The sequence below is a fragment of the Pleurodeles waltl genome, chromosome 11, assembly GCF_031143425.1.
Source record: "Pleurodeles waltl isolate 20211129_DDA chromosome 11, aPleWal1.hap1.20221129, whole genome shotgun sequence".
In the NCBI taxonomy this organism is placed as follows: domain Eukaryota; kingdom Metazoa; phylum Chordata; class Amphibia; order Caudata; family Salamandridae; genus Pleurodeles; species Pleurodeles waltl.
In genome coordinates, this window is record NC_090450.1 from 262,951,769 (window position 1) to 262,975,588 (window position 23,820).

The following is a 23,820-nucleotide window of genomic DNA, read 5'->3' on the forward strand; positions in this document are numbered from 1 at the left end:
AACTGCTTGAAGAAACATGCCGATACCCCTACGACCACAGAATTATGCTCAAGACGAACAGAGGTGGATGACTCACATCATCAACTGACTTAACAATTATAATGCAGAAAATATGGATCAGGGGTCTGCTGTTACCATCATGTCCTGGAATATCGCTGGAGCAAAAAACATTATTACAGAAGGATTTGCGATAGTCAACAGTTGTAACTACACCATAATTATATTGCATGAAACGTGGCTATTAGACCCGGACCACTTAGGAGGATACAAACTACACCATGCTAATGCCGAAAAATCAAATAAATCGGCCAGACCAAGTGAAGGTCTAGCCATGTATGTCTCTACGGTGCTACACGCCACAACAGAGCAACTGGCATTCTCAAAAAACGATCTCCAGGCCTTCAAACTCATCTTCAGTGACAACCAAAAAAACTCCTCTTGTAATTTTGAATGTTTACGCTCATCTGCAGAAACGTCGGAAAACCCTGCTTTTTGAGAAATTACTGAATGAAGCAGAAGAGATAAGATACGCTCACCCAACATGAGACATTCTAGTGACGGGCGACTTCAATGCCCAATTAATTCACACTCCGAAGCCAGATGAGCAATTGGCAGCTAAAAACGTTCTATTTTCAGTTCTGCCTCTACTTCCACCAATACGGAAGAGATTGGACGCAATGAGCAAGCAAATGGTCGAGGCATTAGAACATTTGAGCATGAGGGTTTTAAATGGCAGGACCAAAGATGATATGCCACTTAGCTACACCCACTATAGCACAAAGGCTGCACCCATAATAGACTATACGGCTGTGTCTCTTTCCCTGCTATCACACATGAGGAAATTTAAAATCAAAACTATTCTCCACAGCAATCACTCATACAACATATAGAACTGGACTTGAATGCCCCACATTTTTTGCCTGTCATAGCTGAACTAGGAAGTATTGCATTTACCAACTTAAAACACCTGATTTGGTCAGAGACTTCATTACCGCGACTGTGTGAAAAGATAAAAACCCTGTTTCAATCTGCAACAATCCAGGACTCACTTGCAGTGGAAGTATGAGCCACCTTTCTAATTTTGTTATCTTTGCTCAGCTCTGCCATGTGCCAATCACCAACACAAAATTGGTTGGTGTCCTCAAGTCTATCAGAGAAAACATTAAAATTAAGAAAAGACTCAGACACAAACTCAGAGTAATAAAAAAAGGTCCTTTCACAGAATCTACATGTGTCCAAATAAAGGCCCTTCGAAAAAACTATAAAAGTCAGGTATTGCGTGAGCTCATTAGGATGGAGGACAACATCTGGCTTAAACTGCTCTATAGCTCATGAATGGCAAATTCCAGGGCCTTTTGGGCAACAGTTAAAAGCATTGACCGGCAGTCAAGAGTAATTAATTGTTCATCAATTCCTGAAAATAAATGGGTGGATTACTTGGCCAACATCTTTTTTAAACAAGATTTACCTGAAGCAAAGCCACACCTGAAGGACCCTAAAAGTCCTAAGGACCTCTGTCAGATCGACATTGGGTACAGCGTTAAGGCAGTCTCCCAAGTAATTAGGAGGGGTCATAGGGATGGTGCCCTCGGCCCCAGTGGCCTCCAACAGGCAATATTTAAGGCTGATCCGGAGTACTGGTCAACTTCACTGGCAGTCCTTTACACTGAAGTAGAGCTCAACATAACCATCCTTGACAGTTGGAGAGGATCTATCATCAATCCAATATTTAAAGGGGGTGACAGAACAAATCCGGCCAACTACAGACTGATTGCTTTCATTGACAGTGAGGGCAAATTATTAGCCTCGCTGATCTTTGATGATCTGTTCCACTGGTCTAATTCAAACTACCTCGTCCCCCTGAACCAAACCAACTTCCGGAAGGGTTATGGCACAATGATCAATATTCTAGCACTAAGTGACATTGCCGACAAAGCAAAACGCCTAAAGAAAAAGGTAAATTTATGCTTTGTTAATCTTAAAAGCACCTTTGATCAGGTGGACAGAGCAATTCTTTGGAGAACATTGCGAAGCCGGGGCCTGCAGGAATGGCTTCTCCGTAGCATTTAAATGCTATATGACAAAACCTGGGTGTAGGTCAAGGTGGAAGATGGTACGAAAATGTCAAAGAAGATTTCAACAAATGTAGGCTTAAAACAAGGATGCTTTCTGGCCCCACACCTTTTTAACCTTTTTATGGCTGACCTCTCCCCACAGCTAGACATGACTAACTCACACTCTCCGAGGATGGGGTACATGCTCATATCACACCGCTCATATGCTGATGATATTGTTTTGTTGAGCCACACAATAATAGGGCTACAGAGGCTAGTTAGCACTCTGGGTTATTTTGCAACGTTAAACAAATTAGAAATCAGTACTATGAATACAAAAACCATGTCTACAGGATACCTCTTTAACTCTGTAAATAAAATTAAGTTGAGCAGCATTAGCCTTGAAGAGACTCACTGCTATAAGTATTTGGGCTTTTCTATAGACAACAAGGCTAATCTTGCGCCGCAAAAACAGCTCATCGCTCAGAAATGTAAAGCGCTGACACTCGCTTTTTGCGACCTAGCCAAAAAGTTAAAAGGGTCTTCATACAAACCTTTACTGTTCGTCGTGTCGGCCAAAATCCGTTCAGCCACTACATATGGAAGCGCAGCACTATACAGGAAAGACGCTTCACTCCTGTATCAGCAACAAATACAAATCTACAAAAAAGTTTTCAATCTTTCCCGTACTGCTTCCACTGCCCAAGTTTGGCTTGAATTTCGCCTTAAACAACAACAGCTGGACAGGAAAATACATACAATAAAGACCTGATATAGAGTAAGAGGAAACAACACCAGTCCTTTAGTCATGGCTTTATGGAGTTCAGTAAGCAATGACTCAAAGTCAATATATAACAGGTACTTGCAGTACTTTCTGCAAGAGACACAAATGACATACCTATGGGACTGTAATATGTCAAATCCCCTTCTGTGCTGTGTGTTGAAAAAGGAAATAGGTCTGCAATCTTTGCTAGATGATAAATGTAAATTTGCATGACGCTCGAATGCCTGGCATCTCATGCATACTTACACCACTCTGGAACCAACGCAACTTCTGATTTCAACATTTTCAGTATACATCAAACGCCACCTGCTCGCGATACAACTAGGATCCCTTCCATCAGTAGCGGATAAACCACTGTGGAAGAATGGAGGAGAGATGTCATGCAGGCTATGCAATGCTGCCAGGGAGGACATGGTCCATCGGATCTGTATCTGCCTGGCCCTAAGAGAAGCACATTGCCAACTACTACAGCCAGTTTTTAATACAAATGGGATACGCACTTGTAGCCAGCAGTAATTAAAATGTTTGATTCAACTGACCTGCAGATAAACTGTAGACTTGTTAAATTTCTGTCTGTACAGACTAAGGCCCTCATTGTGACATTGGCGGTAAATCCCGCTTACCACCACGGTGATGTACGCTAACATACCGCAGCAGTGGCGAATATCGGTTCGTCATGTTATGACACACACAACAATCCGACACAATACAGCCACATACACAAATCCGCCGGCCCAAAGGACAGTACTAAAGTGGCGGTCCCAACACCCATACTGTTACGCCAACAGAACAACGCCAATCACATTATGACCCATGAATCACCATGGCGGACATTAAACGTCGGTAAACCATTGGCGGTACATACCGCCGCGCTTATAATGGACACCCACATACAAAACAACAACACATTGGCCAATGCTAAAGACAAACACCTGACACTCATACATACACCACATCCATACAATGCTATAAAACACACACCCACATTACCCACAGCCCTTCACAAACAACAATTATAGTCAGGAGATTAACACGAACAGCACAGAGACAACTAGACACACACACCACTTACACCCATACATCCCTCACACCTCCCACATCACACACCCCACCACATTACTCAACACACTCTCACCAACACACACACACAACACCCATGTCCCCACTAAGACACTCCAGTTTCACTGATGAGGAGTTAAGGGTCATGGTGGAGGAAATTGTAAGGGTAGAGCCACAGCTGTTTGGAGCACAGGTACAGCAGATCTCCATTGCAAAGAAGATGGAGCTATGGTGGAGAATCATGGACAGGGAGAACGCTGTGGAACAGCATCAGAGAACAAGGGACGACATCAGGAAGAGGTGGAACGACCTACGGGGGAAGGTACATTCCATAGCAGCAAGGCACCAGCTCTCCATACAGAGAACTGGCGGTGAACACCCACCTCCTCCCCCACAGCTCACAGCATGGGAGGAGCAAGTCTTGGCATTACTGCATCCTGAGGGACTCACTGGAGTATCCGGAGTACTGGACACTGGTAAGTCAACAATTACCACTTATCACCTCCCATACCTCCATGCCATCTCACACCCTCTCTCCCATCACTCCACTCCATCCCACATACTGCACCTACACATATGACTAATGCCAATGCCAAGCCCTGCATGCTATACCAATGCATGGACAGCCCTCACAGCCCTGCATGGACACCCATCACCAAAGCATGCACGGCATAGAAGAACTAACAATCACACAATACATCACCATACACAAGCAAAAGGTGGCAGGGCAACACCAACGATAGAGGGGAAGCCGAGGATGTACAATGTGTCACAGACATGAAGCATAATACATCACTTGCATCCACACAGGTATCCCAGCCAATGTCAGCAGAGAGGAGGTGCTATGACTATCCAGTCCCCCAACAGAAGATGCCCCCAGTGATGACAGTAACTATGGACTTCAGGATCTGGATGACCTACCTGGCCCATCAGGGACCACTGGACAGCCGGTCACCCAAACCCATTCACTTTCCACCACAGAGCCTCCCCATCAGGATCCAACACCACAGCACCCACCCAGTGTACCCACACCTCTGTCCCTAGGACACGTCAGTCAGCAGTGTGTCCACCTGTACAGGGACCCAGGCCACACTTCATACCCAAGACAGTCAGGGACCTGGGGGTCAGTGGCAGTGGGCACACCGTTCAGGGGACAGGGGCACAGGCCAACAGGACACCGGGAGGCCTGCTGTGTGCCAGGGGGAGGCAGGACCAGGGAACCGATTCTCCAGGAGGCGCTTTCCAAGATCCTGGGAGCCTACCAACATTCCGAGGACACGATGGGCCAGATCCTTGAGAACGTGCAGGAGAACAGGTGGATGCATGAGGGACAGTATCAAGGGATCAGGGAGGACTTACAGGCAAATATCACCACTCTGATCTCCATAGCAGATGGCCAACATCATGAGGGAGGCAACAGCACACCAGCAGGCCCCTACCACTAGCTAATCTATTGACCAGCCCTCCACTTCCGCTGCAGCTAGTGGCAGGAGGCCCCACCGCAGGACCCACAGGCCACCAGCACCCTTCCTCCTGCAGAAGGTGAACCACCCCGCAAATGTTCCCAGCGAACCAGACAGAAGCCAGAGACACTTGCCAAGACCACTGCCAGGAAATGAGACTCTCCTGATTGTCCCCCTTATGTTGCACTCAGTCACCTTGTCCACTTTGAACTGCCTTTGCTCCCCTTCTTAAGGCCCGTGGACTCTGTACCTGTGCCAAAAACAGACTGGAACAATATCCTGGACTTTCCTCCATCATCACACCATTCCATTGCACTTTCTCCTCAATTTCTTAAAACTACAATAAACACCCTTGAACACAACTTGACTACTAGTGTTTTATGTATTAGAATTGTGTATTGATGGAAACAGTCACATCTAGTGCAAAAGAACTGTACACTGTGAGAGCATAGATAAAATGACCTGTAGCTGGCTGTAGTCAGCACATCAGTACACAGTTGTTATATCACCAACATCTGTAAAATAACAAACCGTAGGTGACAGTAAGTTGAAATGCAAAGGAAGTTAATGCCACCATGCTACAGCCACACAGAATACACCAGTAGTCATAGGAATGTGACGTTGCACTGTCTCACCTGTGTGTCATTGGAAGTACTACTGGATAACTGATGTTCTGTTGTCCTCATCCTCATCCTCAGCTTCTTCATCCTCACTTTCCTCAGAGTCTACTGCTGCCACAGGGGCATCTCCAGTCTCCTCCTCCTGCAGAAAAGGTACATGGAGTCTGAGGGTCAGATTGTGCAACATGCAGAATGCCACTACTATCTGGCAGACCTTCTCAGGTGAGTAGCACAGGGACCCACCTGTCAGATGAAGGCAACTGAACCTGGCCTTGAGGAGGCCGAAGGTCCTCCCGATGATCCGCCTGGTTCGCCCATGTGCCTCATTATAACGTTCCTCAGCCCCTGTCCTGGCATTCCTCAGAGGGGTCAGCAGCCACTTAAGGTTTGGGTAGCCAGATTCACCTGCAAGTATTGAGGAACCACATTTAGCCTAACACAATCCTATGGGGTTAACACCAGAAGGCATGCACTAACATACAGTGGGTGGGGACCAAGGATCACCTATTAGCCACACCCTGTGCCTCTGTAGTTGGGCCATCACAGTTGGGATGCTGCTATTCCTCAGAACAAAGGCATCATGCACTGACCCAGGATACTTGACATTGATGTGGGAGATGTGCTGGTCCGCCAGGCACATCATCTGCACATTCAGTGAGAGGAAACGTACAATTCCTGAACACCTGTTCATTCTGGAGGGGGGGGGGCAAACGCAGTATGTGTCCCGTCAATTGCCCCAATAATATTGGGGATACGCCCCATTACATAGAATCCGGCCTTCACAGTGTCCAAATCTTCCACCGGGGGAAAGAAATGTAGCTTCACTTGTCTCACCAGGGCAGACAAGACTCTTGCCAGCACGGTTGAGTACATTGCCTGTGACATTCATGCTGCCAAGCCCACTGTCACTTGGAAAGAACCAGTTGCCAAGAAATGGAGCACTGATAGCACTTGCACAAGAGGGGTGATCCCAGCCGGATGACGGATAGATGAGATCAGGTCTGGCTCCAAATGGGCACACAGCTCTGTGATTGTGACTCTGTCCAGCCTATAGGTGAGGATAATGTGCCTGTCCTCCAGTGTAGCTAAGTACACAAGCGGTCTGTACATAGTACATGGGGGTATGTCTCCACCTCCTATTCATTCGCAGTGGTAGGTATCTAAGGGACACAAGAGTGAGTAGGCTATCACAATTGGAACAATGGAACCACAACTTCAGTATACTTGGTGTACTCATGTAATGGGATAGTGGTAATGGTGAGGTATGTGCCAATCTGATCGGTGACACAGTTAATGTTGATATGACTGTTCCCCCCCTGAAATGGCGACCACCTTTCCTGTTTGTACGGACATATGGAAGTGAGGTAATTCCACCGAAGTTGGGTGTCGTGGCAGAAGGCGGTCTTGCACCGCCGTGCAATTCCTCATTGGATAATATGGGACTCTATGAAGTACAGTGGCCAATGGGGATCTGCGCCGGCGGTGACGGTGTACACCGCTGCGGACGTGGCCATCATTTTCTGTCTGATTCCTCACTTGTTTCCTGACCTTCAACAGGAGAACACCTACACTGCTTGTGCTGCTGTGACCTGTGTCTGGAACCCACCATGACCCGTGTGACTGGGGAAAGGGTCTCTGCCTTCACATTGGAGGAATTGGAGCGACTGGTGGATGGGGTCCTACTCCAGTACGGACTGCTGTATTGGGCCACCAGACCAACAGGTGTATACACATTGGGCACGATGCATATGGGAAGGATGCATGGGGATGTGTGTGAAAGCATTGTGTCATCGGGGGCGGCGGGGGGAACGTCTTGAGGTGGTGTACATGGTGTGCACTGGGCGATGTGTGTGCCAATGGTGATTGAAACGGGTATGGTGGTCCCTTTGAGTGACAGGCTTGACTGTTTGTTTAATGGTGTTCTCCTGTCTGTGTTGCCTCTGCAGGTCAGCGCCCATCAAAAGAAGGGATTATGTTGGCCATTGTCAAGGAAGTGCAGACCCTGGGGGTCTATTTCAGGCGGAGCACCCACTGTCGGAAACAATGGGAGGACCTGAGATGCCGGGCACGGAAGACCGCGGAGGTCCAGCTGGGGATAGGCTCCCAATGAGGAAGGGGTGCCCATCGGAACCTGACCCCCCTGATGGCCCGCATAATGGTAGTGGCCTACCCTGAGCTGGATGGGCGCTTGAGGGAATCACAGCAGCCACAGGGGGGTAAGTACAGTGGGTATCATTCCAAAATTTGTCAGGTGGGGTGGGATCCGGGTGGTAGATGTGAGTTAGTGGGTGCCCCTAAGACCAGGTCAGACATTGCAGGTCAACTCTAGGGTAATGGGTGTATATCAAATGCAGGTAATCTAGCTTTTTAGCATTCCATTTCAGCCAGGGCTTCTTGGGTACCTGGAGGGGTGCAGGTGGCATTGTGTGGCCCTCATCTTGCCTTAGCATCTAGCCATATCACTGGCAGTGCAATGCATAGTGCTTAAGCCTGTTCCCTGTGTGTGACAGTGCTGTCTATGCCAACTGTGGTGTTGGTGCAGTCATTGACCCAGTGGTTCCTTTCTCCCCCCGTTTTTGTTATGTCAACGTGTCCTTGTGTGCATTAGCATCATCTGGCGGAGGAGCAGCGGCACTGTGACAGAGAAATCTGCATCCCACAGGACCCAGGAGGCAGAGGGAACCAGTGGGACGGAGGGCGAGGGGAGCACCACGGCAGAGACAGGAGGTGACAATACAGACTCTGATACCTTCTCCGATGGAAGCTCCCTGGTGGTGGCGGACACCTCTATGACCACCACAGCTGCAGGTACAGCCGCCACCCCGTACCAGCACCACCCTCCCAGTAGCCCCTTAGCAAGTTGCCCGTGCCCGCTCACCCAGGAGGGTGGGCATCTCCCGCCCCAGGCACCTCCGGCCATACCCCAGTCATCCCTGCTGCCCTGAGGGAGGAGGCTATTGACCTCCTGAGATCCATCTCTGTAGGGCAATCAACCATTGTGAATGCCATCCAGGGGCTGGCATTCCAGATGCTGCAAAGCAATGCTTTCCTGGAGGGCATTCACAGTGGACTGGCGGACAACAGAGATCGATTCAGGCCCTGGGCTCCTTTCTGATGGCAACCATTGCCCTGTTTCTACCGTCCCCCCTCCAACTGCCACTTCCCAGTCCCAGTCTTCTCAACCCCAACCCATCCCAGGCACACATACTGATGAGCATGCACACAAGACAACACCCAAGAGTGGCACGGGCAAACACAAGCACCACACTTCATCCCACAAGCACTCATGCAAACACCAGACAGTTGCAGACACAACAACATCCACTGTCTCCCCCTCCTCCTCCACCTCCCTCCCTGTCTTATCCCCACTCACACCTGTATGCACTACATCAACATCCACCACCAGCATTACCACACTAAGCAGCATACACACCTTCCTAGCAGACACCTCCACAACATCCATGCATGCGTCCCCTGTGTCCCCCCCACCCTGTCTGTCCCACCTCCTAAAGGACACAACCGCAAGCACTCACTCACCCAACAGCCATCCACCTCACATCAGCATCCTACCCATGCACCTGCACCCAAATCTAGCAGACATACACCTCCTACAACCACTCCATCAACCTCCTCTCCCATCACTCCTCCCTCCTCCTGCACCACCATCCCTAAGAAGCTTTTCCTTGCCCAACTTGACCTCTTTCCTACCTCTCCCCCCCGTCCTGCCTGTAAGAGCAGGTTCCCGATGACCCAGCCCAGCACCTCAGCCAAACAGTCCGCGGGGACAGTGGTGGCACTACCTAGCCATGGTGGGAAGGATACCACACCTCCAGCCATGAAGGGGAAGGAGCCTGCACCTGCAGCCAAGAAGGGGAAGGAGCCTTCACCTCCAGCCATGAAGTGGAAGGAGCCTGCACCTCCTGCTTCGAAGGGGAAGAAGCCCTCGACTCCTGCCCGGAAGGCTAAGGAACATGTACAACCTGCCATGGAGGGAAAAAAGCCATCAACCCCTGCTAGGAAGGGTAAGGATTCCATGACCCATGTCATGGAGAAGACGAAGCCCTCTACTCCAGCGGAGACTGTCAGGGTGACACCTCCACCACCACCAGCGGTCACAAGGCCCACACCGCCAGCTGAGGAATTGCAGCCAAGACCACCTGCAGAGGCTGCCCATGAGGCACCTTTATCTGCCACCACACTGCGGCCATCACCCCCTGCAGAGGCTGTCCAGGGGGCACCTCTATCTGCCACCACAGTGCAGCCATCACCACCAGTGGAAGCCATGTAGGCCACCCTCCAGTGGCTGCTCTACGAGGGCTGCCCTCCAGAACCAGTGGGAAAGTCACCCACCTGAGAGACTGCAGCCTTGCACTCCCTTGGACAGTGAAATGGGCATGGAGCCCCCTCCAGAACCAGTGGGAAAGTCACCCACCTGAGAGACTGTGGCATTGCACTTCCCAGGAAAGTGAAATGGGCTTGGAGCTCCCTCCAGAACCAGTGGACTTGTTACCATATTCGGCTGAGGTGCCCCCCTCTGAGGTGCCTGCCCACTTGCAAACTGATGACCCTGCAGCGTTCTATCTGGATGAAGTCAGGTTTCGAGTTGGGCCTTGGACTGTGAAATCATTTAAAATAAGAAAGCATGTTTCATGTTTATCAGACTATTGTGTTTATGCTTTAAAATGTCCCTGCAATAAATTTTACATTGGTAGTACCATACATATAGCAAAAAAGCACATTTTGGAACATATAAGAGCAATTAGAAATGAGGATAGATCTTATCCTGTGGCTAGACATTTTAAGGAATTTCATAACAAAAATGAAAGTAAATTACAATTTATGGTCCTGGATAGGGTCAAATTGAAAATAAGAGGTGGTAATAGGACGCTGGACTCAAGAAAATTGGAATCAAGGTTGATTATTAGCTGTAATACAATGGAACCTATGGGCTTGAATAAGGATGATGAATTATCTGTGCATTTATATTGACTGATCGTGCAACATTGATGTATTTAGAATTTAATAGGTTTGAATTTCAGTTGTAATTATTATTATACTATGAGTTAAAGGTTTGCTGTTTAATAACTTTACCCTCTTTTTCTTTCCATGATTGGCAGGAAGTATGGTGAACTAAATAAGATGTAAAAGAGCTATTATATCTCCAGGTTCTATTTGGACTACTTATAGTATACGGACAGAAACATGATGTGTGACTCCATATGAAGATGTATTGTTAACTAAATAAGAAGCAAAAGAGCTATTATATCTCCAGGGTACCCCTGGATTTCCCACAAGTACATGGATAAAAACAAGATGAGTAATCCCATATGAGGTATGATTATCTGTATAAGTAATAATTGAGTTAAAGTATTGGTAAAAAAATAAAAATTGAAAAATCATAATTGAACTATTCATATATGTGTATATATATAGAAGGAAATCTGTTAGTATAATTTGTGGTATAGGAGCAGTAAATAACATGTAGGAATTGTGGGTTTAAATATGTTATATTAATTTTAGTTACACTGGTTATTGTAAGAATTTTCTTTAAGATGGCTGCCACTGTTTTTGGTAGTACTTGTAGTCCACTTTTTATGTTTATTATGTAGTTATAATGGAACGGGAAAAGGGTTTCTGAATATCTCTGGGATCAAGGGAGCAGATTCTCCTGAAACGCGTTGGAGAATATAATTTTTGTCTTTTTCTGTGCTTTTCTGCCTGATTAAAGAACACTGGGACTGTAGCAAGTAAGTGGCTGCGACATTGTCTTCTTTTTTAAGAAGTATCTTGGATGATATATATATATATATATATATATATATATATATATATATGTCAGCATAGATGTTTAATTAAGTTTTATATAGGTATAGTTGCTGTTGTCCTTGTCTACCAATATGTTTTAAGGAGGGTGGGGGAGTTGATGTATGTCATGTGGCGTTAAATGTTTAGGATAAGCTAAGTTAAGTTAGTAGTAGATAGTATAGGATTAGGTGGTGTAAGTTAGGATAGTTAGGTTAGTTAGGTTAGGTAGTTGTGGTTAAGTATTCTTATTCTTATTAAATTTGTTGTTTCCTAGCTTATGGTCTCCATCATGATTTCTGCCTTCGGATTTCGGATGTGTGCACATGTTGCGTTAAATACATGCCTTTGCAAAGAGTATTTGGAGATGTATGACAAGATGTATTTCCTATTGGCAAGTCTGTGTCATGTTGGCAATGGGATCCCATCAGTCATCTACAGCAGCATTGGTGAATGTAAGTGCCAATCTGGATGTTAAGTGAGACGCATCCCAAAACAGGTGTTCATGTGCATTTGCTCTATGGTGGTAAGTAATGGGGAATGCATTGGTTGAATGTTGTTGATATTGCAGTCTACCTAACTCATGTTTTGTTTACTAACATACTTATGCCTGCCCCTCACATAGTGAAACTTGCATCTTTGATTGTCACATCAATGTAGATTTGTCGCTACTCTTCTTGCTTAGGCCAGCCATTTGTGGTGTGAGTTACATCAGCTGTCACAATGACTGCATCATACCTGTTGCATTACATGCTTGAGAGCTGCAGAAATTGTTTGTTTATGACTGTACTTACCAAATTCCCAAAGTATGTTCACTCAGTCTGTGTAGCTTTGTTTTGCTCTGTAATCCAGACATATCTCTTTGGTAAGTGGTCAGTGTTTTTGCATCATACAAAGCAACACGTTCATGTTGTTCCTGCTTCAGACACCTAACACAGAAAGGCTGTGGTAAGTGAATTTATTTACATGTGCAAAAGTAGATGCATGACTAATGTACATTATTTGTCAGGACAACCCCAATAGTTGAATGGGGCCACTGGAAATCCAGTCAGAGTCCAGAGGGGTGGACATGTCATGGGACATGTAGAGGAGAGGATTTATTTACTCAGGATGATGAACACATTGCCATTGAGGAGGATTGGGCACAATGACAGTCCACAAATGTGAGAGGTCAGCAGTGGGAGAGGCCAATGGGGGACAGTGCCAGGTGTCTGGACACTGGCATAATCTTAAGTATAGAACAAAGGAGAAAGGGGGCATTTGCCAAAGAGAGATGCTACCGGCCAGTTCTCCTGGTAAACATTTTCTCTTCCACATCTCTTTCTCTGATGTGTGCGGTGCCTTCCCTGACAGTGTTGTCGCAGGTGGTGAAGTTGAGAGAGGCACACACACATCAGGGGAAGAAAATGTGGATGGCCTGTCCACGGTAGCTCTTATCTGTGGCAACACATGAGGCAGCACAGCAGCGAGGAGAATCTGCACACAGCAGCAACGTCCCGGTGGTAGGTACCCATGGTGGCAATGAGGATGTCCTGCTTCCCTTCCATAGACTCCAAGATGTTCCTTATTGCCCCAGCTGGTTGACCTCCTTGCGGTGCCACTTTGGCAGGGCATTTGTTCATGCCTCTGCCTCATGACACCAGCGATGTCACCCATGTAGCGCTGGATGCCACAAAGTGGAGAGTAGGTGGCTCGTATGGCAGCTGAATTGTCCTTAGTCGGACTGAGGCACCAATGGACTCCCTCTACGGTGCCCATCATGGTCTCTATCCCCACCCTCAGCTGATCTGCCAGCTCCCACTGGAGTCCTACAGCTGTTTGTTGGCATTGTAATGTAGGGTCTGGGGGGTCCAGCACTATGTGTGGGCTGGCAGGTGGTGGCAGTTCTACACTGGGCAGATCATCTGGAGACCCTGGAACACTGTCAAGGCTCCCTGCATCCCAAGGTGGAGTCCATATTGTACCCAGGATTTGTTTGAGGGTGTCAGGATTGATGGTTGGCAGGTTGTACATCATTCGAGAAGTCCAGGACAGTCAGCTGGCCAAGAGGTATGGGTCATCCTCTGCAATGAGATAGAGATGTGTTGATGTGGATCTCTGCTAGATGTTGACACGAGCAATCAGGTTCACAATCAAGGTTTCCAAAGATACACTTTCAACCCCTCAGTTACGTGCCCTAGCAGCACACAGCACAAGCGGAGTGTAAATGTTTTGTCTGTTCGGGTGGCACATTGTGCGAGCCCCATATTTACTGGGCCACACCAAGCCACCTTGTGTAGCTTGTCATGGCCCTGTACATATGTAGACTTTTCACACATTACACTACATGCTTGGTTAGCTCAATGGGAGTTGCTTGGGGTGTTCTCAGGCAAAAACCGTGATATCCAAAGAAATCTGGCACACCTCCAGATTTTGAAATCTTGAAATGTGTTTAATTTCTGTGACTCCCCAGGGGTGGCATTAAAAGGGGTGTAAAGGAGAAGAAGTACCTAATTCTACATGTGTGTTCTCCTTCGCTGTGTGCTGCATTTTGTAGCAACATAGAAAGTGTAATTTGCCATTCATGGTGGTTCATGATCAGGGAAGTGTCCCTTTCAGCACATGGGCAACCATGCCTGTAAAATAGGCACCCTTCCGCTATGGTGAAAGGGTACTTGTGTTGGTGTAGGCAGCAGTTAGTGCACCATCACACAGCATTTTTTTGAGGCAACACATCCCTGCTCTTACTAAATAATGCAACAAAGCACAGCAGGATGGCTTGAAAATAAATACCACATAATGTAATTTCCACAAATATGGGTCTCTGAGCTGAACATTGATGTGTAGCGCACCTGCTGGGCATGGGCATAGATGCCCAGTTTACAAATATTTCTATTACATATGGATTGTTGTCCCAAGCACCGTGTGCCTGTCCTGAGAAGATATGCCCTGTCCTACTAGGTAGTTTAGATCAATTACATTTACCCCTCCTAACATTCTGATGTGAGTTGTTTATCTGCAGAGTGCCACACATATTGTGACTGTGGACCACACCAATGTATGTGTAGAGACCTCATTAGATTACCACTTTTGGGTCCTGGTACACATGTAAGTGACACACAGTGTTCCTACTCACACCATACCTAAGTTCTCACATGCATATGACACTGATCATGCATGATCATATCCAGTGGTACTATGCTGTTTGTTATGGACAACAGTTGTTTGTGTGTCACCCCCGATTGTATTAGGGGTGTGATTAGTGTAAGGTACCTCCATCTAAGTCCCACATCATATGCTAACCTACTTCAGCCCATGTTCTTCAATGGGTCCTATCGTTTGTGTTGGCTAGGTGTTTTTTGGTATCTGTTGTCAAAGCCCTGTTTGACATCCTCCAGATTGTACATGTGGAACCATGAGACAATGTTACATCATACTCCCTCCTGCCATGTGCCACATGTTTCCCCCAATCCATATGATATATAAATGATAGTCCCCCACTGGTCTTTCTCTCTGCAATCCCTTCCCAGGTATGTCACATACATTGCACATTTAGAGCCAGTGGACCTGTGTATTTCTGTAGGTCCAATGCAGTACACATTCCCACATCCCCAGTATGCACTACAGTATCCCACTTCACACAAAAAGCCATTTTCACATGCATTGTTGGCACCTAGCATGCCGAGTAGTAGCAGTGTCCCACCATGCCCACATATTATCATCAGTTTGTTCAAACATGGTCCACTGGTGTGCATCTCTTAGATCCCCCCTCCAATTGATGATTTGGGCAGAGTGCCTGTTGTCCCTTCAATGGCAGCTGCCACCTGTGTGCACTCACCTTGCCTGCCATATTGAATGTGAGCAAGATAGGGGCTCATATCCAGGCCCCTTGAGTCACCAATGTGTCACTTTTCCTATGTATATAAGTGACGCACTGATGGCCCAATGAGCTTGTAGATGAGCCCCTGAGTTTCATGACATATAATGCGTCCCTGCAGTTTCTATTTGAGACAGCATGGTACAGCCAGCAGTTTTTCTGCACTGCAGTGCATCATTTTGTGGTACATGAGGTACAATGTGAGGTAAACATGGACAGATGTGGCACTTCAGACAATGAGGTTGGTGATGTGATGGTTCTAGATTGGTGTGTGAAAAGTGTGTGAAGTCATTGTGCATTACTTGTCTTTGTTGTTTCACCATAGAGTGCCAGGATACTAGCCTTTGTCCTGCAGAGTGTACGTTTGTGCACTGAGACCTAGGTGCCTCTCCCTCATGCTATTGCATGGTTCCCACATTGCCCCTCGCTGCAACTTACTCTGTGTTTCTGGTATGTCTTCATATGCTGCACTGTCATGTCATGTGACTTCTGCCACCAACTTCTTATGGCTGATGGCTGCCACAATATCCTGCAACTCATTCAGGTGTTCCTGGTGTGCTAGACTTCTACCTCCGGTCTGTAGTGCTTCCTTGCAGTTGCTGGCCAGTTTCTCCTTTATTTTGCGCTTGCAATAATTCCACTGCTTTTTACAATCAGTGATTGTTCGCTTGAGCTCTGCCACACTGTTGACTTTGTCCACTATGGACTGCCATATAGCCTCTTTCCTCCCTAACAGCTATTTCGAGGTGATGAAGAGGTGATGTTGATGCTCTGTCATCTGTGTGATCAAGATGTTGTTCTCCTCCTGACTGAACGTGCACTTCGTCTTCCTCTTTCCCTTCTCTTGGAATTCTGACTGGACAGGGGTTGTCCTGGGGTCTCTACTCTCCCGTGCTCTCTATTTTAGGGACTGTTGTGTTTCCTGTGTGTTTGTTAATGGTCCGTAGTCATTTTCAAGCACCTTTTACAATGCTGTTTGGTGCACACATTATGCTTGCCTGACTAGCGGCAGTTTACGTGCCGCTAATCAGGCTAGCGCTATCTTTTCGTCACTATCTTCATTTTTTTATCGAGGTGGCACACAGGCTAGCGTAATTATTTTTTACACCAGCCTTTTCCTAACGTCATGCAGCACAGTTTGGTAAATATGGCACTAGCATGGTGTTAGAAAATGAGTTTAGCTGGTGTAAAAAAAATTGACTCGCAGCAACGCCAGCGCTGCTGATAGTCATTTCTAGTAAATGAGGCCCTAAGTTTCATTCACTAAAATTATTGAACAATCCTGCCCTAATTTAATAATTTCCTGATCCTTTATCATTCTTTGATCTTCACAGATACTATTTTCTTAAATACTTATAATACCAGATGTTTTATTTACGAAACTTATGATATTTTCTGTTCATTTTTCTCTTTGCTTTCGGATCTTATAATATGACCTCACACATAGCACATGCATGATTTTTCTACATACATGTGGAAGAGAAGTCTACCTTCTACGCAGTTAGGGCGTTTTTGCTTTCATATGTTAGATTATATGTTAAGCTGTACTGCAATATACTACCTTATTTTGAAATACTAATCAAGAAAAATCCCGAAAGGAAAAACGTTGACAAAGTATAAATAATTGTATGTTTTGTTTTCTCCCTTTCTTTTTATTTTTCTTTAGCTTTCTTTCTCTTTTTCTTTTGATATTAATTTAAATTTTCTTTTCACTTGGTGTTCTTATTTAAAATATATTGTTACATGCCCTCCCATTTGCTTAGTGTGATCTCTGTTATTCTAAATCTCACTTTGATCAACAGATGACAATGGCCATGAATTATTTTCTTGTTATTTAATATTCTTTATGTTGTTGAGTATTTCCTTTTTATGATGTAAAACCTTGAAAAATCCCCAGGCCTGCACACCAACTAGGGGGTGAAAAATGTTTTGGCTAGTTTTTTGCAACACTGATCTATCATCAATATTTTGATTTCTAATAAACCTCATCACCACTAACACGAATGACTGGAGACTTTTCATAAATAGAACCAATTTGGATTTGCATTTTGTTTGAAACTATCTACTTGAAAATGCTGTTTCAATCAGGATCTTGTCCAAACCTAGGGCTCCTTTGTCCAGGAAAATCTTATATCTCTTTCTCAACAAAGTGATTGTGCTGCAGCTTGCCATGGAGGAATGAGTAGAGCTGGGTGCCAGAGCAGGAGATTAGAGCAGCCACCTAATGCATGGCTTCTGGCAAAACACCCCAGACAGATGGCTTCCTGGCTGAATTTTACTACATCTATGTCACGAGATTGCCTCTCCTAGTCCTTGATACAACCAGAGAAGTCTTAATAGTGTGCATCCATAAAACCCTTGAGTCATGCGGCAGACAATGCATCCTACTGACCCATATTGATATTGAATCTGGACTATAAAATATTCAGTAAGATCCTGGCCAATAGTCTTCAACCACATCTTCATGGTCTCATACATGAGAACCAAAATGACTTTAACCCCAACCATAGCACCTCAAACAACATTAGACGTCTTTTCTATATCCTAGAGGCTACAGACAGGGAATGATTCCCTGAGGCACTGGTGCTTTCCATAGACATCCAGAAAGCCTCTGATACTATCCTGTGGGACTATTTTCAGGGGTCATGACTAAAGTGCCTTTAGGTGACAGCTGGAACAAATGGGTCACTCTATTATGTGTTGGGGCACAAGAACTCATTGAGATTGGCCAGAGCACTTGGCATGGTTGCCCTGTCTCTCACATGTTATTAGCCATGGCGACTGAACCATTTGCTTGTGTAGTAAGATGGGATGGTCGGAGTGTGGTCTCATTATACGCAGATGACATGCTTATTTATTTGGGAGGTGGTAGGATTGGGATCTCATGGAGCTCTGCCCTCTTGGACGACTTTGGCCAGGTCTCGGCCCTCCGCGTGAACTGTCTAAAATCATATGCTTTCCCTGTGTTGATGCGCCTTGAAAGACAGCCACTAGCGGAGCCCAGGTTATTCAAATACCTGGAGGGCAAGGTATGTCACACTGACATTGTCATAAAATGAGAGACTGTAGTTTCCAGAGAGCCCCTGGCACAGATATCCCTGGCAACCGCTCCATCCAGATGCGCCCTCATTCAAAACTGATCATGTCAGAGCTTTAGAAAAGTTGGAACTAGAAACACTGGGTAAAATTTTGATTGGTTGTTTAATGATTATGTTTTTTATTACTATATTGATTAAAACATACTACACATAAGATAGGACATGACATAGGGGGAAGAAGGAAAAATAATAGTTAGAAATGGGGTCTCTAGTTCACAGTGGTTAGCACCCTGTCTAAGTAGGGACCCTCACTCTAGTCAGGGTAAGGGAGCCACACAGCTAAGATAACCCCTGCTAACCCACTTGGTAGCTTGGCTCAAGCAGTCAGGGTTATCTCAGAGGTAATGCAATAGTATTTGTACACACACGCACACACACACACACACATGCAGTAACACAATGAAAACACTGCGAATGTACTCTTCACCAGTTCAGAAAAATAGCCTGTTTACGGGAGGATGCGGAGAGCGCTCCTCCTATGGGATTCCCCAAACCGACAGTGGAGTAACCCGGGGGCACCGAGCCGAGCCGGGTTTCACCCAGAAGAGCTCTAGTTTCACCCAGAAGAGCTCTGTGGGAGGACAGTGGACAGCCGGAGAGAGAGACAGAGAGGAGAAAGAGGGAGGAATTCGAGCAGCAGGAGAAGGATGAGGAGACAGAAGACGTTGTGCTGCAGGAAAGGAGAAACGAGGAGACAAGGAGAAAAGTGGCAAGAGAGTAAGAGCAGGAACAAGAAGAAAGGCAGGAGTCAAAATATTCCCCTGAGGCACCGGACCTTCCAGGAGAGGACCCTAAAGCCAGGACCCACGCGACATCTCCAGCCACGTCCCAGAAAGGACGTGGCTTGGCCAGTTACGGGCTAGAGGTAGCCAAGTACTTATCCTGCCCCCGACTACAGATAAGAAAGTACTAGCAAAATGGCAGGGGCCCTATAAGATTCTAGAATGCCTCAGTCCTGTTGCCTACAGAGTAACAATACCAGATACTAGACGAAATGGGCAGATATTCCAAGTCAACCTCCTTAAAGAGTGGGTAACAGGGGAAGAAAGACCACCTCCAGGGGAACGAGCTGTGTCTCTAATCAATGTCAATCAACCCTTAACTATTCAGTTTCCACCAACCACATGGGGTGATCGGGATACCCTACCCATGATAGGAAATCACCTATCCAAGACCCAAAAGGTACAAATACTAGGACAAGCAAAGGAGCATTAAGATGTATTCTTGACCCTCCCACTGAAAAGTTCCCTAATCTGGCATGAGATAAGGCAGATCCTGAAAAAGTAGTGAAACTACGACCATACCGAAACCCAGAACTAGAAGAGCAGTTTAGAAGAAGAGGTGACAAAAATGCTTAAGGGCAACATTATAGAACCTTCTCAAAGCCCTTGGTATTCGCCCATTGTACTAGTAATAAAACCGGATGGTAACATCCATTTTTGTATTGGCTTTCCACAATGGAACACCATCTCCAAATTTGATTCCCCGCGTTGATGAATTAATAGAACAATTGGGAACAGCAGAATACCTATCTAATTTAGGTCTAACTAAAGGATATTAGCAGTTTCCCTAGCCACTACAGACCGAGAAAAAACAGCCTTTTACACACCAGCAGGACTATATCAATTTAAAGTAATGCCGTTTGGGTTACATGGCTCCCCAGCTACTTTCCAAAGGTTAATGGATCTTCTTTTGCGCAAACAAGCTGCAGCTGCGTATCTAGATGACATAGTCATACACAGCCCCTCTTGGGATTCCCACCTAGATCATCTCAATGCCGTATTGTGTACCCTGAGACGGGGGGATTAACAGCCAACCCCAAAAAATGCGGTTTGGCCAGAGACTCTATCCAATATTTGGGGTGTACCATTACCAAAGGAACCATTAAATCACAGATTGAGAAAATACAAGCCATTAAGCCCCTTTGTACAAAAAAAGAAGTAAGGGCCAGATGTAGCAAGGTTTTTGCACCGCGCAAACAGCGAAAATCGCTGTTTGTGAGGTGCAAAAGCCACATCGCAATGCCCATTCCCATTTTTTGAGTCGGTAACCTGGTTACCGGCTCGCAAAATCGAACTGCGAGTCGAAAATAGGAAGGGGTGTTCCCCTTCCTATTTGCGAGTCGCATCGCAATGTAGGATTGCTTTGTGATCGCGAACGCGGTCGCAAAGCAATTCTCAGTTACCACCAGTGTCACACTGGTGGACACCCATTCGCAAAAGGGAAGGGGCCCAAATGGGACCCCTTCCCCTTTGTGAATGGCCTTGAAAACATTTTACAGCCTGCTCTGAAAAAATGAAACTGAAATGTTTCATTTTTCCTTTTGTAATGCACCTCATTTTCCTTTACGGAAAACGGGCTGCATTACAACAACAAAATAAAACTGCTTTATTTAAAAAGCAGTCACAGACATGGTGGTCTGCTGTCTCCAGCAAGCCACCATCCCTGTGAGTGCTGCGACCCGCAAAGGGTTCGCAAATTGCGACCCACCTCATTAATATTAATGAGGTGGGCCTTTGCGACCCACTTGCAACTCTCAGATGGTGTCAGGGGCACCATCCTGCATCCGGCATTGCGACTTGCAAATTGCGAGTCGCTCAGACTTGCAATTTGCGAGTCCCAATGCCAGAATTTTGTACATCTGGCCCTAAGATCCTTCTTAGGCTTGGTTGGTTATTATCAACGCTTTATTCCTCAGATCACTGAAAAGGCTGCTCCCTTAACAGACCTATTGAAGAAAACAGGTCCAACAAATCAGGGGCTCTCAGCGAACCAGAAAAAAAATAGTTTTGAGTATCAAAAGACATGTCTCTGCCAAGATTCCGTCCTCCGATGTCCCAATTTCTCAAAACCTTTTGTGCTCCAAATGGATGCCTCAAATCAAGGGCTTGAGGACGTCTTATCTCAACCAGTTGAGTCCACCCTACTACATCCTGTGGTATACACAAGTTGCAAATTATCAACTCGGGAAGCAAAGTATCTCACCATTGAAAAGGACTGCCTTTGTATCAAGTCATTGACGCCTTGCAGTATTATATTTTAGACAGAAACTTTACTCTCTTAACAGACCTTGACATGGTTGGTAAGACATAACGATACCAATGCCCGTATCCTGCGGTGGTTCTTAGCGCTACAACCTTTTTTGTTTCAGACTTGTCATATACCTGGGTCCCAAAAGACCATAGCTGCCTTTTTGTCCAGATGTCCTAATTCACTCTGGCCGCTCCTCCAGACTCGGTGGGGACGTCTTGTGGATGGGAGGACGCGGAGAGTGCTCCTCCTATGGGAATTACCGAGCCGACAACAGAGTACCCGGGGGGGGCGTGCACCGGGCAGGACAGGGTTTCACCCGGAGGCGCTTTGCTAACACGGGCTGACACAGAGAGGAGAAAAGCGCTACAGGAAGACTGCGGATGGCTGGAGAGAGACAGCGAGGAGAAAGAGGGAGGAAGTTGAGCGGCAGGAGAAGGATGAGGAGAGAGAAGACGGCATGCTGCAGGAAAGGAGATACAAGGAGACAAGGAGAAAAGAGGCAAGAGAGTATGAGCAGAAAGAAAAAGGGCAGGAGTCGAAAGATTCCCCTGAGGCACTGAACCAACCAGGAGAGGACCCTAAAGCCAGGACCCACTGTGACACCTCCAGCCACGTACCTCTAGGTACGGCCTCAAGGCTGGCAATGGATACAGATGAGCACAGGGAGAGAAAAGGATAAGGAATGGTGGGGCTGAGGGAAAAGGGAGCACTATAATATATTCAATCACCAAAATATACACAGGGAATTAAGGGATTGGTGCAGTGTTTCCCTACCTTTTCCCCTCTCACAGACACAGACCTGCCCATCCCTCCCTTTAGTTCGAAAAGCAAGAAATATCATAAAACCACATACCTGACCATGAATCTGTTGTTGTCTCTTCTCTTGCTCAAGGGTCCTCCATCAGCCAGTACACCGCGAGCCAATGCCTAGGAGGGAAATAAGAGGACACATAAGACAAATACATTAATTAACAGATGGCCTATCCTGTGTCTGAATGTATATGCAAAACAGACAATAAAACCTGAACAAAACTCGCTGATCCGAATCCTGTGTGCTACATTCATTTCCCATGATACCATCACCCTTATCCTACCCTTTAACATAGCCAATATTTTTATCTGAATAAAACAAAACTAAAACAACACAATTTCAACATATACAAGCAAAGATATTAATTTTCAAAGATTGAGGGCCCAATGTACGATGCCTTTTTCAGTTGCAAAAGGCAAAAATCACCGTTTGCAAGCACAAAAATGCCAGGTGCGGTGTACCATCCCCATTTTGTGGGTTGATACACAATTACCAACTTGCAAAATAGGGATTGTAACTCATAATTAGGAAGGGACATTCCGAGGGAGTCGCAGTGGTATGTATGATTGTTTGGTGACCGTGAATGCAGTCTCAAAACAATCTCATTAAGCACCAATTTAAAATTAATGTTAACCCATTCAGAAACAGGAACGTGTGCCCACAGGACCCCTTCCCCTTTGTGAATGCATGCGAAAATATTTTTTCAGAGCAGGCAGTGAAACCACAGACCACTGCCTACTCTGAAAAAATTTAAAGAAAACTTTTTTTTTTTTTCATGAATCCCATTTTCCTCCAAGGAAAATGGGATGCATTTTAAAAAAAAATGCTTTATTGAAAGGCAGTCACAGACATGGTGGTCTGCTGAGCCCAGCAAGCCACCATCCTTGTGAGTGCAGCCATTCCCAATAGGGTCACAAATTTCAACCTACCCCATGAATATTAATGAGGTAGGCCATTTGCGACTCATTTGGGAATCACTAAATGTGCCTGAGATACATTTGTTCATTTCATTATGAGAGTCTCTAATTGTGATTTGCAATGAATCTCAATTAGGTACTCACAAAATAAAATGGTAGTACATCTGGCACTAAATCTAAGTATAGCACTAAGAAAAAAACAGCTCCAAATGGGGCTATCATAACGTCTTGACCGAGTTGTTCCAATAGTCCGACGCCACTTGCGAGGGAGTGCGGGCCGGTCATGGAGTTGCAAGGACCGCAGGTACAGTACTTTGGAAAAT